Genomic DNA, 6,191 nt, shown 5'->3' with positions numbered 1-6,191 from the left:
GACTGTAACTTGGTCAATTTGTATGACTTCTCACATTCAGTTGATTTCTTCTATAAAATGGTTTAATTGCTTATTGTAAAATAAGATGTCTCAGTGATAAATCTCTTGTTGTTTCTAAGAGGTAAGGATTTCTTTCATGTAATTACAGTAATTAATTTTATTTCCCAACCATGCGGATATTTGCTGTATTGGTGAAGAATATATAGGCTTTGGAAGAATATAAGCTTAAAAATATTCTGAAATAATGATTATCTGTGCTATTACTTTGAAAAACTATTAAATAAAACAAGTAAGATGAAACAAAAACATTAAATATTTAAACAAAACTCAAAGTAGAAAAGCTTTCATTACTTCTTACATTAGCACAGTGAATAAATTTTCACCAATTAATATATTTACTGCTAGATATCTAAGGAAGAATAATAAGAAGAGCAAAACTTCATTGGAAGATTCCTTAGGTGTTTGGGATTCCCCTATCATTATAATTCATAAAGTTCACAAATCCTCCATTGTTTCTATTATCAGAAATTCCAAGGTCAAAATTAAATAATGAGAAGTGCTTTTCTTGTAAAAAAGTGTCCTTCACAAACCTTGCTTTTCTTTTTCTTTTATTAGGCCAAATTTGTGTTCCTAATCAAAATCTGAAACTATGCTGTGAGACAAAGCATTTGAGAAGACAAATGATCGTGTGGATGGTAGAAGACAGTAACTTGTGAAATACTGTTTAAAACATTTTTAATAAAGGACACTCTGGCCCCACCTGTGTGGCTAGTGGTTGAGTGATGACCCATGCACCAAGAGGTCACTGGTTTGATTCAGGTCAGGGCACATGCAGGTTGTGGGCTCAATCCCCAGTAGGGGGTATGCAGAAGGCAGCCTATTGATGTTTCTCTCTTATCGATGTTTCTAGCTCTTTCTCCTTTCCTCTCTCTCTAAAAATCAATAAAACTATGTTTTTTAAAAAAAGAACTCTCTGGAAGGTGAAAAGATGGAAGAATACAGACTGGACCCTGGTGTATGGGTCTTACCTTGCTTTGACCCAGTGAATCAACTTAAGGACAATCAATGCATGATGAATTTAAGAATAAGACTGTCAGTTGATGCTAAAACCCTGAGGCTTATCTATATATATAAAAGCCTAAGGCTGTTATGACCAGAACGACTAGAACAACCGGAACGACCAGTTGACCAGTTGCTATGATGCGCACTGACCACCAGGAGGAAGACGCTCAATGCAGGAGCTGCCCCTGGTGGTCAGTGCACTCCAATAGCAGGAGCGCCTCTCAGCCAGAAGCCAGGCTCAGCTGCGGGGCCAGGATGAGCGGTGGTGCCCGGCCCCGGCTCAGGCTCCTCCCCTGGCACCTGCCACCTGCCACTTTGGCACTGCTACATCCCTTGGGGGATGTTGGACTGCTGGTTTCGGCCTGACCTGGCCTGCAGGAATTGGGCAGAAACCAGCAGTCCAACATCCCCAGAGGGATCCCGGATTGCGAGAGGGCGCAGGCTAGGCTGAGGGACCCCACCCATGCACAAATCTGTGCACCGGGCCCCTAGTATATAGATAATAGCTCATAGTTACTTTCTTACATATGGTATTTAGCAAAGATTATACACACAAATCCCAGAACTCCTTCTCCAATTAACTTCTAATTTTTTAAACACGTCTTCTTTAGCAGTATTCCTTAGCATCAGCTCTAGGAAAAACTTTATAGGAGTAAAAGTAGGCCTGTCCCAACCTTGTCCCCATTAACCCATTTGGCTGCCTCAGTGAGATTTGCACACTTTCTCCTTCAAGATTGTACTTGACATCTTTTTTCATAATTGGATTTTACATATACTAGTAGAAGTATTTGGGTCAGAGGAAAAATAGATTATGATTCTCTACTGGCTAACAAATAGAAGAGATAGAAACACTGAATAGACAGAGAAAGGGGGAGAAAAGAAGAAATGGCCTTAAGTTTAACAGGCCTTCCAACAAACAAGTGAAAGACTAATACGGGGAATTATGATATTTTAATCTTGTATGCCAATAAAAACTGTGACGTTATAGCCAGCAGTACACAAAAACAAAACAGTTTACTTAAACCAGACAGACATTGGGATTAAATCATTGCCCCTACCTTTTGAATGTTTCTTTTCTGTCCTGAGTCATGAAGTATTAATGCTTATGAGTGGCCTAGCAAAAGAACTGATTTTAAACTGTGGGCAGTTTTTTCCCCAACAGTATTTCTGTTTAGCAGTGAGAATGACTGCTTGACACAGTATCATTTTTAAAAGACTAACATTTTTCTGACTCATCATATTTATATCTCCCTTATTAAACAAATGCATAAAACTTTAAAAGAGTGTGAGGAAATCCTTAAAGGAGGGTCTTTTCAGTATAAGACTTTTAATGAAATGTTGGAAGTGTTACTTAATGTCAATATATTTCATTTTTCCATGGCATAAAGGAAGAAATACATGCAGGAAGAATCAAAATACCTTGAAATCTATAGAGATGTTAAAAAAGCAAAGCTTAGATTTGTAGGACAATAATATCCGTCTTTTGAGGGATAAAAATAGACTGGGTTAGCAACCTGTCCCAATGGCTTTCTATCCTCATAGGAGAGAGAATGAAAGAGTTATGAAACCTAGACCTGAAATTGCTAGAGTGCAACAAAATCCCCAATTCCCCTAGCCAAAAAGAGACGGTCTAAACCATCCATATTTCTGTGCATGTTTTTTTTCCTGGTTTCTAGGGAAACATGCTTTTATCCCTAAGGCTGACTTGGGAAATCTTTTTTTAGATCTCTTGTTCCAGTAAAAATTTGCTGCTTCTATTATGAACAACACATCAGGAATAGTGGCCCTCCAAATTATCTGACTTTCAGATTTTTTCCCCATAGTAGATTAAGTTAATGCCCAGGATTATTAATAACTGCATTGACTTGACACTGATTGCTAACTAAATTTAATAGAGTTTTAAGAGACTAACTCAATGAACACTAGTAGATAGCTCTGGGGACTACTTAATCTCAAGTTGAGTGCCCAGTCTATAATAAGATGTTAATATGTATGGCTGTAATAGAAAAGAAGGTATATAGAATATATGTGTATGCTTATATGTGTATACAAGTAAAATTGAGAGAAATGGTAAAATTTTTCATGAATTGAGGGAAAGTTAGCTTAGAGTTACTGGCTACAAAGAAAAACAATGAGTTGCATTATTCCATTCCCCAACAACACATGGTTCAGGAATATGAATAGGTGTGGAGTAAGTCTTTGGACTTTGATGAGATATGAATTTGGGTTAAGAAGGAGTCAAAATAAACATCTAGAAATTAAGAGGAAAGATCTGAGCTAACATCTTAATTATTCAAAAAAACAGTATAAAATACATCAGTGCTTTGTATTTTTACTGGTCGTGGGGCTGCTGCTGATGTTTGTTCCATTTTTTTAAAATAATATATTTTATTGATTTTTTACAGAGAGGAAGGGAGAGGGATAGAGAGTTAGAAACATCGATGAGAGAGAAACATGGATCAGCTGCCTCCTACATACCTCCTACTGGGGATGTGCCTGCAACCAAGGTACATGCCCTTGACTGGAATGGAACCTGGGACCTTTCAGTCCACAGGCCGATGCTCTATCCACTGAGCCAAACCGGTCAGGGCTGTTTGTTCCATTTTTAATATACACTGAGTGGCCAGATTATTATGACCACCTGACGTTTGTAGGCAAATTAGCTATAATTTCGCGCTGAAGTTGCTAGAGGGCCAGACCATTATAAATAGGGAAGCAGGTTGTTTACCACGACAGTAGAAGTGATTTTTTTCTAAATATATGGGTAAACAATGTGATTTAACAGCCTTTGAACGTGGGATACATTTGAACGTGAGTGGCCAGATTATTATGACCACCCCATCAGTACTTCGTTGGGCCACATTTTGCCTTCAATACTGTGGCGATTCTTCTTGGCATTGACTCAACGAACTGTTGAAAGGTGATGCGAGGAATTTGACACCATGCCTGATGAATAGCACTGTCCAGTTCTGTGAGATTTGATGGTTGTGGAACCAGCTGCCTGATAGCTCTTTTAACTTCGTCCCACAAATGCTCAATTGGATTGAGATCTGGTGATTGTGGGGGCCACCTAAGCAAGGTAAAGTCTCCCTCATGTTCTTGAAACCACTCCTGCACAATACGAGCACCATGGCATGGTGCATTGTCTTGTTGGAAGAAGCCATCTCCATTGGGATACGCCATCAACATGATAGGATGAACTTGACCAGCAACGATACTTAGGTATGCTGTGCTATTCAGACATTGTTCCACACGAATTAAAAGGCCCAAATCATGCCAGGAAAACATGCCCCAAACCATAACACTGCCCCCACCAGCTTGAAGGGTTGTACTCATGCGTTTGGGGTGCATGCTTTCATGCTGTTTCTGTCAAATTCTCACTCTGCCATCTGCATGATGTAACTGAAAATGTGATTCATTGGACCACATGACTTTTTTCCAATGTTCGACTGTCCAATCCTTGTGTTCCTGTGTGAATTGGAGATGTTTTATCTTGATAACTGCAGACAGCAAAGGTGTTTGACCAGGTCTTCGGCTTCCATATCCCATATGATGCAGTGTACGGCTAATTTGCCTACAACATCATGTGGTCATAATAATCTGCAGTGTATATCCCACTTGTTTTTTCCCCCATCATGTTCTCCAGCCTTTTTCAGATAAATCATGCCACCCCTCATTTATTTCAGGTAAGACATTCAGTGTTTGTCAACTTACAAAATATATTTAAATATTTTAGATCTAAATAAAAGTCTTCTTTTAAAAACAAACTCATATACCAAAAAGGATCATATAATATAATTAGAGGTAAATTTAATTGAAATCAGTATTATACTCTTAAACTTTCACCATGACACTTCACCATATTGTTTTAGAGCAGTGGTTCTCAACCTTCTGGCCCTTTAAATACAGTTCCTCATGTTGTGACCCAACCATAAAATTATTTTCGTTGCTACTTCATAACTGTAATGTTGCTGCTGTTATGAATCGTAATGTAAATATCTGATATGCAGGATGGCCTTAGGCGACCCCTGTGAAAAGGTCATTCGACCTCCAAAGGGGTCGCGACCCATAGGTTGAGAACCGCTGTTTTAGAGGAACATAAGCCCACTAAATCAAGACTATAGAAAGAGTCATATAGTAGTCTTTTACAGTGGAAAAGGAAAATCTCAAACACAATGAAACACTGAGATTCAAGAAGTAATACTCCCTCCCACCAAATGGCAAATGATGTAACTTATTAACAATAGTTTGTTTTTTTATACTTATAAGGATACATTTTCATTGATTTTAGAGAGGGAGGAAGGAGAGAGAGAGAGAGGGAGGAAGGAGAGAGAGAGAGAATTGAGAAAGTCAATTGGTTTCCACCATTACTGGCCCTGACTAGGGATCAATCCCACAACCAAGGCATGTGCCCTAACTAGGAATCCAACCCACGATCTTTTGATGTTTGGTATGATGCTCCAACCAACTGAGCTATTTGGCCACGGCAACAACAGCTTTTGATATTCCTATCAGTTTTGCGTGATGCTCATGTCATTACTAACATTTCCAACAATGGTGAGAGTGACAGCAGGAAGGGTACTACATATTTGGGTTACAAAACTGGACTTTGGAGTACTGCTAATTCTAGATATGAACCTAAACAATTTACTCGATCTCTTTGAGCCACCATATGTGCTTTCTACATAGAGCTTGTATTTGTGTTTCATAAAAAAAGAGACTACACACACACACACACACACACACACACACACACACGCAGAGTTATGTGTACAAATAGACTACCCCATACCTAGGTATTAATTTTTTTTAATATATTTTATTGATTTTTTACAGAGAGGAAGGGAGAGGGATAGAGAGTTAGAAACATCGATGAGAGAGAGAAACATCGATCCGCTGCCTCCTGCACACCCCCTACTTGGGATGTGCCCGCAACCAAGGTACATGCCCTTGACCGGAATTGAACCGGGGACCTTTCAGTCCGCAGGCCAACGCTCTAACCACTGAGCCAATGCTCTATCCACCGGTTAGGGCCCTAGGTATTTATTAAATGTGTCCTTTTTCTTAATTCCTCTAAAGGTCTTAACACTAATTTTTGTATTTAATTACTTTATTACTTTACCTGAAAA

This window comes from Myotis lucifugus, unplaced genomic scaffold (genome assembly GCF_000147115.1).
Source record: "Myotis lucifugus unplaced genomic scaffold, Myoluc2.0 scaffold_51, whole genome shotgun sequence".
Lineage (NCBI taxonomy): Eukaryota > Metazoa > Chordata > Mammalia > Chiroptera > Vespertilionidae > Myotis > Myotis lucifugus.
The sequence above is the reverse complement of the archived record's forward strand: the minus strand, read 5'-3'. Positions refer to the sequence as shown.